Raw genomic sequence first — 13,447 nt, forward strand, 5'->3', positions numbered from 1 at the left:
GGTTATGTGGAAAAATTTATTTTTAGTCTCGCTTACCATGGCAACGGTTACTCCAGCAACAAACTCTTATTGTTTCTTTGCGTTTGACGCCTACATGTAGGTGTGTTCATGCATGAAATAATAAGAACATCTGTGACTAATTCTAATAACACAATTTTTTGAAAGTCCCGGCAGTCGGCAGCCAGGACGGGCGATTATAACATATTTCGGTATTAATAAAGATACTAATCATGTATGTTGGTTGTAATATACACGAATATTTTCCTGTTTATGTGAGCTATTATAAAACTTTTTTGTCGCTATATCCCCCCCCTACGCACACAAACAAGTGTCAATGAAAATAATCACACTAAGAGAAAAAGATCCATGAGTCCGTTTGTCTGTAAACTTTTCACATTTTTTACTCTTTCTCTACAGCCATTAGTCTAAATGTAATCAAACTTAATCCAAGGAATCCTTATGGGAAGGGGACTCTAAATTGATAAAATACAGGGTAAAATCTTGTTATAAGAAGAATAATTGCGCAATAGTAAAAGAAGGGTATGTGTCTTAAAAATGTTCCTTCTCCAGATCTGTATCACCAGAAATACCAATATTTTTAAGCTTGTACATACATGTTTCGTGAAAGTTTTTTGTGAAAATCGTGATTCCCAGACCAACAAGAGAGCCCCAGTACAGTTTAAAGTTTAGCAAAGACATATATAAAGGTAAAATGATAAAAACAAATCTTCCCCTCCAGAACTGCAATGCAACAATCTGTGAGATAACTTTACAAGCACTCTTAGATAGTGTAAATTCTTTTAAATTATTAAAACCATGAACCAACCCTCGAACAATACTGGGGGCCCAGGAGGGGTTCAAAGTGTAACAAAGAAATATAATGGGAACATGTTTAATAATACCCTTCTTAAGAACTACAATGCCGCTATTTGTGAAATTACTATGCAAGTATCCTCAGATAGTGTAGATTCTAAATTGTTTAAACCAGAACCCCACCCCCACCCCCCCCCCCCCCCCCTTGCAGGACCAATGACAGGGTGCTTGAAGGGTTCAAAGTTTAACATAAAAATATATGTTAGTGAAATTGTTTATAAAGCTTAATAAAGCTACAAATTGTGGGATCGCTATGCAAACATCCTAAGATAGTGCAGATTCTTAATTGTTAAAATTGCAACCCCCAGATCCATACTCAAGGCCAATACTGCGGCCTCAAGAGGCTAGGGTTGAAAAGTTCAACATAGAAATACATGTAAATAAAAAAAAATTAAAAATTTTCTTTTAACGATCTAAAATGCTACAATGTGTTACATCATCATGTTACCAAGAACGCATATTTAAATAGTGAAGATTCTGAATTTTTGAAATTGTGTCTCCCGGATCAATACTGGAGCCCCAAAATGGGCTTAAAATTTATTATAGGAGATCAGGCTTGGGGTAATGCTAAATGTAATGGTAATGCATTGCAATGCATTACATGTTTTCAAAGTAATGCTAGTAATGTGTAATGCCACAAAATTAGCATTACAAGTAATGGTAATGTAATTCATTACTTTCCAAAATCTAGTGTAATGCTGGCATTACATGGCATTACTTTGCATTACTATGCTTATTTATGCATGTTCACTTTAAAAAATGTGATGAATAAATGAATAGCTGAAACAGAGTTTGATTAACTTTATTATAAAGAAGAAAGAAATAATTCTTGAAATAAAAATGTTTTAGTTGTATTAAAAAAGATTTCTAAAATTTCATTTTTAAATTGTTCATATTACTAGATATAACAACACAGTTTCATAACATTTTTATGAGTGTTGTTATTAAGAGTTTTAAATCATTTAAACAATTTACTCCTAAATAAAATAAAGATGTGTCAACAGCACACTATGCCCCCAGGATAACCTAAATATCAAACCAATATATTGTTATAAGAAGTGCTAAACACCTCAATCCCCTTCCCTACGCCACGTCCCAATAGAATTGAGGACAGACATGCAACTTTAAGGGTAAGATGAATGCACTGTCAATCCATGATGAAAATCAAAAATCACTTTCAATATTATACACCTGTAACTCATTTGAAAATATTCTCTCTCTCTCTCTCTCTCTCTCTCTTTCTCTCTCTCTCTCTCTCTCTCTCTCTCTCTCTCTCTCTCTCTGTTGTATATTAAGTACATTAGTTTGGACTGATAGAAGATTCATGTATTTTTTCCATTTTGGCACTTTATAATAAGATAACGATTGTCAAACAATCTTTCAGTCCCCGCTTCCACTGCTCATGTACAACGTTTATTTAGTATACAGTGTAGCTGGGAAGATTTTTAATCTAATAGGATGCAGTTAAAATATGAAACCTTTGAAACTTTGATCATAAGGTGCAATCTTTTGTCTTAAAGTGTCCTCAGCATAAAGAAATTCGATTAAAATATATGAAGAAATATAAGGGAAAAACCCTCTGTTTATAAATTAATACAATTAACTGTCCAAAATTATAAAGATTTGTGTTATCTGGGGAAATATCTCTATTTACCTTTTTAATAACCACAACACTATTCCATAAATTGTTTTCTATTATGTATGAATTCTGTGTCTCTATTTTATATCTGATATTGTATCATGCCAAATGTTTATAAATATCTTTTTACTCAAGATGATTATATATTGAGCAAATAAAGAATGACTCTTGTATATATAGTCATTGAATTTGAACCTGATACTAAACATGAACCGGTAGATATGTTAAAGAGTGTTTTATAATTGAAACATTTGCAAAAACTCTTCATTAGCTTTACTTTTTTAAAACAAAGTAATGGTAATGGTAATGCATTACTTTACTCATGTAATGGTAATGTAATGCATTACTTCAAGAAAATCAAGTAATGGTAATGGTAATATAATGCCCAAATTCATGAAGTAATGGTAATGTAATGCATTACTTTACAATGTAATTCGCCCCAAGCCTGTAGGAGATAGAGGGAAAATATTTTAAAATCTTTATCTCAAGAACTACATTGCTACAATTTGTATTTACTAGTCAAGCTTTCTAAGAGTGTAGATTTTTAATAGTTAAAACAGTGACGCCGAAACAATCTGGTAATCCTGGAATCAAAATTTAAATGAAGTTGTAGCGGGGCCTTTTTGTAAATTAAAAAAATCTTTAACTTAAAAACTACTAACAATGCTTAAATAAGTGCGATTATTCTCCAAGAATTGTAAGATGGTAAAGATTTTTAATTGCTAAAACTGTGACCACTAAACCGATGCGCGGGCCGTACGATGGGTTTAAAACTAAGAGTATGTCAATTTATCGAAATGTCATATCTTGGAATTATATATAATTTCATGACTGTATATTACAATAATTTTATAGAGTCTCATGATTAAAAATTTCGAAAAAGATTGATACAGGGAATTGTTCTTCAGATGAGCGATGTTGGCCATAGGCCTCTTGTTGTATATTGATACAGTAGCCTTTTTCCTTTGGTATTTAAACCCTTTTATCGAATGCCTTTTCAAATTAATTTTCCGTTAAAATAATTATAACAATTTTGTCATAATGAATATTAAATCTGTTCAATTTTTCAGTGAAAATCATTTTACTTCTCAGGATACAAATCCAATGTCGATTTGTTTAAAAAAAAATTAAATTATAGTTCTCTAATCAATTTGTCTTACATTTAAAACAACTACTTATTCCACTATACCTATTCTTATAAGGTGGTATGGGCCATCTCCATGTTGTGTCGTATTATTTATCGAAATAAACAATAAAATCAAGTATAATTTTAGAAATAGTTTCTTTCCCTAAATTGTCATCTAACATCGTTGCGCAGCGGATTCGAGGATTCACTACGGAACTACAAATCATGAAATCGGACCCCGCTGGATTTTAATTTTTTTTCCTTTCAAAAAATTGTAAACGTATTTTTTGTTAAATATTGTAAAATTTGAAAATTTTAAACCAGTGGGAGCAATTAAATAAAAATGTACTTTAATTCACATTAATATCGACGGATGTCTTATACCACCTTAACAACGTGCAAAAAAAAGCTTTGTTGGTTTAAACCTGTCAGCCTCATTTGAACGCACTGGTTGATGACTGACATTAGACAGATACAAAATTGAATTCATATTTAAAGAACAAATTGCCGAAATGAAGAAAATTAAAATTTAATCCACAGACACAAATATATGAATTAAAGACATAGCCGAGTTTTTCCATAGAACGTTTTTGATAAATGAGGTAATGATCTAGCTGTATTTATTAAACACTTCTTAAAACCGGGAACAAGGACGTTTATAAAATGTTTCATTTATTTTCCTAACAAACGCTCTTCACTTATCTGTAATAATACACCATTAATACTGTCAGTTTACCTAAACAGGAAAAATTAAAAAGGCTCGCCTTCTTTATGATGTATTCTTTTACATAATACTGATACGCATTAACTACACAGAGCCGTGCCAAATGACGTCATTCTTAACCGGGATAGAAAGGGAATATCGAACCTGTTTTAAGAGACCACTTGTGAGGGAATGACAAACAAGCAAACATAAGACAAGTGGCCTCTAATTCCGAGTTTTATATCAATTAACAAAAAAGCCTATTTTGTTTTTAATTTCAAAATTATTCGACACTACAATTAGCTAAAGGTTATAATTAAGTCACAAGCCTTCTTATCTTGCATACATTTCTGGAAAAATGTCTGATTTTGGTTTTGCATACATTTCTGGAAAAATGTCTGATATTGTTTTTGCGTTAACCGAACACAAATTATCAATTTGAATTTAATCCACGTTTCATAATCTCCGATATAGTTTAAAAGGACACGTCTTGATTGTAAAGCTTAATAGTTCATTGGCCAGAAGTCATGTGAGAAAACAGACGAAATGGTCGTTGAACACAGGGATGTTGATTGCATGGGACCTACAAACACTGGCCGCTGGTCACGTAAGACAGGTGACCAATTAAAACATCTATGTTAAAATGTTGTGAAACACTAAACAGACGGGTTTGAAACTTGCTGCTTATTGCGAGTGACTACTAAGTAAAAGTGGCCGTAACATGAGGTTCGACTGTACATCGCTTTAGTATGAATATGACAAAAAGGCACATGAGCCATATCGCTTACCTTATCAACAATAATTTTAAAAATCGGCTTTATGAAATTATACACAAATACATGTTTTTGGAAAAAGTTGTAAAATAGTAACTTTATCAAAAGATTTTCAAAACAAAACTTCCCCCAGACATTCTGATGTTAAAAAATTAGCACCTTTTGTAACTGGAAAATTTAATAGTCCTAAAGCTTTTTATTGAAGAAAATCTTCAATCTTATATATAAAATAATTAAATCTTATTCATATAAATATAACTTAGTACATAAAACTTTGAACCCCCTGTGGGGTCGGGGAAGTTTCCAATTGTCACAGTTTAAACAGTTGAGATTCAACAAATATCAAGCTGCTTGTATATAACCTACATAATATGTGAAAAATATTTAAGTTTTTAAGAATGATAATATGTCATTTGCGTGAAATATCAACACCTTCCATCTCATTGCGTCCCTATCCTACCCCAGGGGATCATGATTTCAACAAACTTGGCCAAATAGTAGCTTAAGGAGAGGACTTTTCTATGTAAATCTAAAGTAAAAATTGATCCTCTGGTTCATTGATATTTGGATGGGTTTTTTTTTAAATACCAACTTAGTTTCATTGATTTTTATTTATCTCCCATTGAAAAGGGGTAGGGTCCCTCGTTTTAAGAAACACGAACCCATTTCACCAAATACATACATGCTCTGTGGCAACTTTGAAATAAGTTAAGCCCAGTAGTTTTAGAGAAGAAGTCGAAGATTTAAAAAGTTTACGGACATAAAATGGATACGCCGGTCAAAAAGTGGTGATTAAAACTCACTGGATGAGTTAATAAAAACTAAGAAAAAACACCATTTCCCCCAAAAAATAATTCGCCAAGAAACATGAACATGACTTGCAAAGTTGCTAGATATAATTTTTATGCTTTATGTCTATTGATATTGAATGTAAATAAAGGAAAAGGATACTACATGTATATGAAAGTCACATTTTCGGACTTTACACACTTCTTCCTTTTAGCATTTCAATAAGTCAAAGGATTTACTATAGCGCTAGACATTAGAAAATAATTTCCAAAAAATGAGTTACCAATGCCTGACTCTCTGATTACCGAAGGTCTTAGTGATTATCGTAATTTATTACTAAACAGGCATGTAGGTTTCAAGTACAGGCCTATTGTTTTCAAGTTAATAGTATTTCAAAAAGTATTTAAAATCTTAAAACTCACAATTCAATACTTACTTAGGCAAAAACATTCCTTGGAAAAAAATATAACGAATATATACGCACAGACTATCACTTCACTGTGTACATCCATGATATGACAACAGGGAAGAAAATAACAATTGCTTTATATGCAACCTACTACGACTGTGATTTGTATTTACTTGATATTTTCAAGTGTTTGCATAATATCATGTTTATTAGGTAGGCATTTCAAATTACCTTAATTTTGTTCTGGAACATATATAGATAAGAAAATTTTTCTCAATTTCAATACAATTGAAAATAATTGTCACTGTATTATATGATATAAAACAATACTTGGCCCTTATGATGTAATACCATATTGTTTTATTATACTTTAATGTAAAAAAATGAAATCTTATCGGTTTAGACGCAGTTGGTAATCCATTCTATTACCCTCAGCGTTAGCAACATACTAGTCTTTGCAACGGGTAACATTATATAAAATTGTGTCTGTTTGGGAGGGTAACTGTTGAAATTGACACTCCGAGAAAACCATTGTCAACCGACGCGAAGCGGAGGACAATGGTTTTCGAGGGGTGTTAATTTCGAAAGATACCTTCCCAAACTGGCACTATTTATTTTATTATACTGAATGTCTTATTTTTAAAGAAAATTTTATTGCTTTTATATAGAAATGAAGTGAATTTTACGACGAACCATACGCGCATAATTTAGGCGCATGTAACAGTTCGTTGTGTTACCCGTTGCCAAGTGTGTTGCTAACGCTGAGGGTAATAGAACGGATTATCAACTGTATCTAAACCAATCAGATTTCAGTATTTAATATGAAAGTATAATAAAACGAATTGTTACATGCGCGTACGTTTCGCCGTAGAATTCAGTTCATTTTTATATAAAAGCAGTAAAATGTTCTTTAAAATTAAAACTTTCAGTATAATAAAATAAATAGTGCCTGTTTGGGAGGGTACCTGTTGAAAATGACACCCCTCGAAAACCATTGTCAACCTCCGCATCACGTCGGTTAACAATGATTTAATGCAATATTGTATTATATTGTATTGTATCGTTTTATTAATACAATGTTGTATCATATGATAAACTACGGAGAGTTTTTTTTAAGCCCATGGGGCCGGAAAATCCTCACAATTATTATAACGTAACTACATGTCTTACATGAAACTCGATAGAATGAAAGTCAAATAATGTATATTTACATCATCTAGGACCCGTTTTTCAAAATGGCATACATCTAGACGTAAGCTTTGTCCAGACTAAATTAGGGACTTAACTCAAAATAAGACTACGTTGCGTGTACCAAAAAGGCGAAAACTTAGTCCCTGACTAAATTTGGGTTTTTAATTTACGCCTGCTCATTTTTTGGAGTAAATCCTTAGTCTGTACACAAAATTGGCGACTGCCTTGGTTTTAAAACAAAAACACTTTGTAACAATATGTGAGTCTATAAAACGATATATATTTTACAATTTTGAGAATTGATTGAATTTACATAATCAATTCTATGTACAATATTATAGTACATGTATTCACATTCGCAAATCTATACCTTTAATTTCTTTATAAATCCGAATGAAATTTTCAAGTAAAGTTTAATCCATATTATTGTATTAAAGATATATTTTTAAATGCAGAGTTTGTGTCTAGTTTACATCAAGCTTGTCGTGCTTATCATATACACAATATGTTGTCTACTCCCCACCCCCAATGTGATGTAAATACTAGTTCAAAACACAAAGACCTTAGATTCCTGTTTTGGAATGGTGGTGTAGGGATAGTGTTAAAGGTTAATGTGAGGATGTGTGATTATGCATCCTGATGAACTTACATAAATCAACAGAACAAGTATAAAGTTTTTAACAAGATATTTGTATTCACAAAATAAAATAAAAATTAAACAGAAAATTCAACAAGAAAAAAAAACAAAAAAAACAAAAAACAAAAACAAACAAGCAGAAATATACAAATGAAATAACTGAAAAAAAAAGTATATTTGGTCAGCCCGGTTCCGGCACACAGGGTATTGACGAACCTTCAGGTGAACACGTGGTTACAGTCAGGTATATGTATATCGGCAACCACTAGAACTAAGTTGAAGTAGAATGTTCACATGCTGCACAGGTCTATCGAGGCTGCATTAGACGAAAGTTTTTTTTTTGGTAATGTAAATGACCCATGGCCTGGTCCACGCTGATTGGAAGTTTCTTTCAATAAACTCAATATGCAGAATATAAGTTTTCAAATGACACAAATTATATAAATATCAAACGTTCACAATGTTAAGTTAAAGCATGTATCTCATTCTGCAATAACGATAATAAATTGGTAAAACTGCGAGGATCACACTCAGGTATAAATTCATAAGTAGTTTTAGAGATGTGTCAAAAGGACCGCCGTACTTCACTCACTCACTGTAGAACAGCGGTCTCCATAAAATATCCCATGAAAATGGAACCGGCTACTCATAAATACAGGAGTCGGAAATATTTCAGCACCCAAGAACCCTCCTTCTCTGACAGGTATTGACGTTCTCTAGGGAAATTTAACAGCAAAACAAGGCAAAAGAGACCCTGATGGTTTTCTAAAACAGGCCTCTGAGCACTAGACGGGATGATGACCACGTCTATCGGCCGATTTTCCCGGGTACAACCCGTAGTATCAACGAGGGTCTCTCCACAGGATTGATATGTTACCACGGCAACCAAGGGTAAAAGTATTACAACAAGGGCTCGCCAAAGGATAAACCGGAAGGGTGAACTAAGGGGAATTATAATTATACACAAAGAATTTTAGTTCGTTACAGTTAAGATTTTTTAAGTGATTTAAGAGAGTCTTTTTTTATGATTCATTATATCGTCACACTTGATATACTATATCTTTTCCCGTCACTTAGGACTATAAGGGAATTATTTAGAAAATAGAAAAACAGTATCTTGATATTCCATTTGAAATCCTATAAAAACTAACCCTAATATGTAATTTCAAATTTATATTTATTTAAAAACAATGTATATGCCGTTATCACAAAACTCGTGGCATTCTGAATATATTTCTTTTGTAAAAAAAGAAAAAAACATTTAGATTTGCAGCTTGTTTTTTATTACACATATACCTCATTGAAAATAACAGTTTAAAACGCACCTTTAAATCTTGTTTATCTTAAGATTAAGTCTTGGTACATCTAATAAAACCAAGCTATAGTTATGATGTATCATTTTAAGAATTCATATTTCAAATATCAAACATCTGTAGGTTCCTTTCATTTACCAGATTTTGGCCTTAAAAAGGAGTTAGTGATTACCAGTAAGGTAAACCTTTGTTAACTACATAATTCGAATATTTGATGTATGATTATATATGTCGCATTGAAGGCATATTGCCAATATTACCTTGGGTTTACTCTCTCTCTCTCTCTCTCTCTCTCTCTCTCTCTCTCTCTCTCTCTCTCTCTCTCTTTCTCTCTCTCTCTCTGTCTGTCTCTCACTCTCTCTCACTCTCTCTCTCTCTCTCTCTCTCTCTCTCTCTCTCTCAACAATTAAACTATTATGAGTTATAAAACAAGTCATATAATTAAAAAAGCCAAACTCTTTAATCTTTGTCAAACACAATGTTTACACGTGACAAGAAAATAAAAGGCCTTATGAAATCATACGATATCTTTCCATTACAGAAAGATTGATGCGTCAATTGACAGTTTGTATTCATAAACACAAAGAAGACCTTTATCTATTTGTGTACTACAAAAAAAGATTGTTATATAAAATCTACACTGCATCTGCAGTATGGAAAATGTACAATGCTGTTTCACTATGGTAAAAAGAAATGAACATGATTACAAAATGAATATTGATGAAAAAAATTGTGTATGAATCTAGAAATCATCGTTTTAGTTTACCTTGAATATTTTCCATGCCATTATGAACTTTATTATTAGTTGGTCGCTCGAACAGTTAAAGACACACAAGACTTTCCTCAATTCCTTGATATTTTATTCCTTATTTGTGAACATTTAACTTTTAAATGTAAACCATGCTATACACTTGCTGATTTAATCAAACTATACCACCCCTTCCTTTATCAGTTTGCTAAAGTTGTCTCGTGCAATTCATGTATGAATGGGATATATACCTTATAATATCCAAGAAATTGTCTATCACTCAGTTAAATATTAGTACTTGGTTGAATCTTTGAAGATATAAATGTACTTCTATGTTTGTACATGTAAGTCCTTTGAAAATGACACCAATAAGTATCAGTAATATTCTCTTGTTCCATCAATTCTAAAAAATAATGAACATGTACCTACCAATATGATTTAAATTACACTAAAGATACGTTTATCATTTAAATCATTTAAAATAAAAAAATATATATATAAAACCACTTTGTTAAATATTAATGTATTTGATTACATATATCATTTTTACCTTAGCTTCTAAAATATTTTGACTACCAAAAGCATATATTAAAAGAGTGATCTTCGCTTACGGCATTTTAATCATACACAAGTAAGATCATCACAAGCCATATGCATCATCCAAAAGAAACATATACAGAACTAGACACGATCTCGTTGCGAGCAACGAGGAGGTCTTCCGTTCGATTTTTAGAATGAAATATGACATCATCGACTTTGATTTTCGACAACAAAACATGTTATGGAAAAAGGAGTGAAGTACTAATGCTTTATTGTATCGCTTTTTATAAGTTCTCTTGCTTTTTTTAAATACTTGCATTTCTTTCAATTAAGATAGAAAAGATCAAACTTGTTTAGCTCTGGTCCCTCAAAAACCCTAATTGGGTAACGCAAGAGAAAATCATTATATTGTTAGGATATATAAACGTATTATACCTAATCTAGCTTTAATAACCTTTCACAAAATGGCTCTCATTAAAGGGCTATAGATAAAAGATTTTAGAGCTCTTTGATCCCCTAATTTAAGGGGCAATCCCTTTTTCTTGGATTCAAATGAAAGGACATTTAATTCTGAACACATTTTGTCAACAAGTGTTTGGAAATTCGTTACCGTTTTGGAGATATATGAGAAAGAAGGTTTTAGGGGCTGATCCCTGATCTCCTTTTAGGGACCGTTTAACGAAATTTTGAAGGTTGCATTTTGTTGAGAACATCATTATGAACAACTTTTCTTCGTACTGCATTACAAAATATATTTCCTCTCTGAGATATGGCTGATCAAAATTTTGGACTTTTGGCCCCTAAAACCCTTAATTACGTAACACATGATAAAATTATTACATTGCTTGGATACATAACTATAAGATAAACACATTTGCTTCTATAACATTTCACAAAATATCCCTCAATAAAGGGTAATAGATAAAAGACGTTAGAGCCCTTTTGCATCATTTTGAACAACATTTCTTTTGTACTGCATTTCAAAATATTTTACCTTTCTGGGATATGGGTGATCAAAATTTGGGACTTTTGGCCCCTAAAAACCCCTAATTACAAAACACATGACAAAACCAATACATTGCTTTTATACATAACTGCAGGATAAACATATTTGCTTCTATTACTTCCAAAATATCCCTCAATAAAGGGTTATAGATAAAATACTTTAGAGCCCTTCGGTCCCCTAATTTTAAGGGCCAGTCCCTTTTTCTTGATATTAAATGAAAGGTTTTTTAATTCTAAACAAATTTTGTTCAACAAGTGTTTTGAAATTCGTTACCGTTCTGGAGATATATGAGAAAGAAGGTTTTAGGGGCCGATCCCATAACTCCTTATAGGGGCCGTTTAACGAAATTTTGAAAGTTGCATTTTGTTGAGAACATCATTTTGAACAAGTTTTCTTCTGTATTACATTACAAAATATATTTCCTTTCTGAGATATGGGTGATCGAAATTTTGGACTTTTGGCCCCTTAAAACCTTTAATTACGTAACACATCATAAAATCATTACATTGCTTGAATACATAACTATAAGATAAACATATTTGCTTCAATAACATTTCACAAAATATCTCTCAGTAAAGGACTACAAATTAAAGACCTTAGAACCCTTTGGTCCCCTAACTTTAGGGGCCAGCCCCTTTTTCCTGATATTAAATAAAAGGTCATTTCATTCTACACAAATTTTGTTCAACAAGTGTTTAGAAATTTGTTACCGTTCTAGAGATAAATGAGAAAGAAGGTTTTAGGGGCCGGTCCCTTATCTCCTTTTAGGGGGCGTTTAACGAAATTTTGACGGTTGCATTTGGTTGAGAACATCATTTTGAACAACTTATCTTCTGTACTGCATTACAAAATATTTTTCCTTTCTGAGATATGGGTGATCGAAATTTTGGACTTTTGGCCCCTAAAAACCCTTAATTACGTAACACATCATAAAATCATTACATTGCTTGAATACATAACTATAAGATAAACATATTTGCTTCTATAATCTATTACAAAATATCCCTCGGTAAAGAGTTATGGGTAAAAGACTTTAGGACCTTAAGGTCCCTAATATTAGGGGCCAGCCCCTTTTTGTTGGTATCAAATAAAAGGTCATTTGATTATAAAGACATTTTGTTCAACTAGTGTTCAGAAATTCGTTACCATTTTTGAGATATCTGAGACAGAATGTTTTAGTGGCCGGTCCCTTATCTCCTTATTGGGGCCGCTGAACCAAATTTTTTAGGTTGCATGTTGTTAAGTACATCATTTTGAGCATCTTTTCTTTTATACTGCATTTCAAAATATTTTTCCTTTTTGAGATATAGGTGATCAAAGTTTTGGACTTTTGACCCCTAAAAACCCCTAATTACGTAACATATGAGAAAATTGATATACTGCTTGGCTTTATAACTGTAAGATAAACATATTTGCTTCTATAATTTATTACAAAATATCCCTCGGTAAAGAGTTATGGGTAAAAGACTTTAGAGCCTTCTAGGTCCCTAATTTGAGGGGCCAGCCCCTTTTTCTTGATATCAGCAGAAAGGTCTTGTAAATATAAACTTTTTTACGTTACATGTTTTAACAAAATATTTTCCAGAAAAGAGATAAAGAGAGAAAAGCACAAAAATTCACGACGCTTTTTTAATGTCAATTTTCGAGCCATAGCGAGCTTTGGCGCCAGTAGTGCTAAACATACAAAACAACAATCATGC

The 13,447-nt window shown here is 32.1% G+C and overlaps 1 protein-coding gene across 5 annotated transcripts in view; it reads right to left on the bottom strand.

The window, feature by feature from the left end:
- Nucleotides 1-6,414, bottom strand: part of LOC128187869 (uncharacterized) — a 55,799-nt gene extending 49,385 nt beyond the window's left edge. For all 5 annotated transcript variants that reach the window (XM_052858552.1, XM_052858543.1, XM_052858535.1 and 2 more), the window contains exon 1: nucleotides 6,340-6,414. The gene's annotated coding sequence lies outside the window, so the exon portion shown is untranslated. The remainder of the gene's footprint in view (nucleotides 1-6,339) is intronic.
- Nucleotides 6,415-13,447: the final 7,033 nt, after the last annotated feature.

Source organism: Crassostrea angulata, chromosome 1, assembly GCF_025612915.1.
Source record: "Crassostrea angulata isolate pt1a10 chromosome 1, ASM2561291v2, whole genome shotgun sequence".
In the NCBI taxonomy this organism is placed as follows: domain Eukaryota; kingdom Metazoa; phylum Mollusca; class Bivalvia; order Ostreida; family Ostreidae; genus Magallana; species Magallana angulata.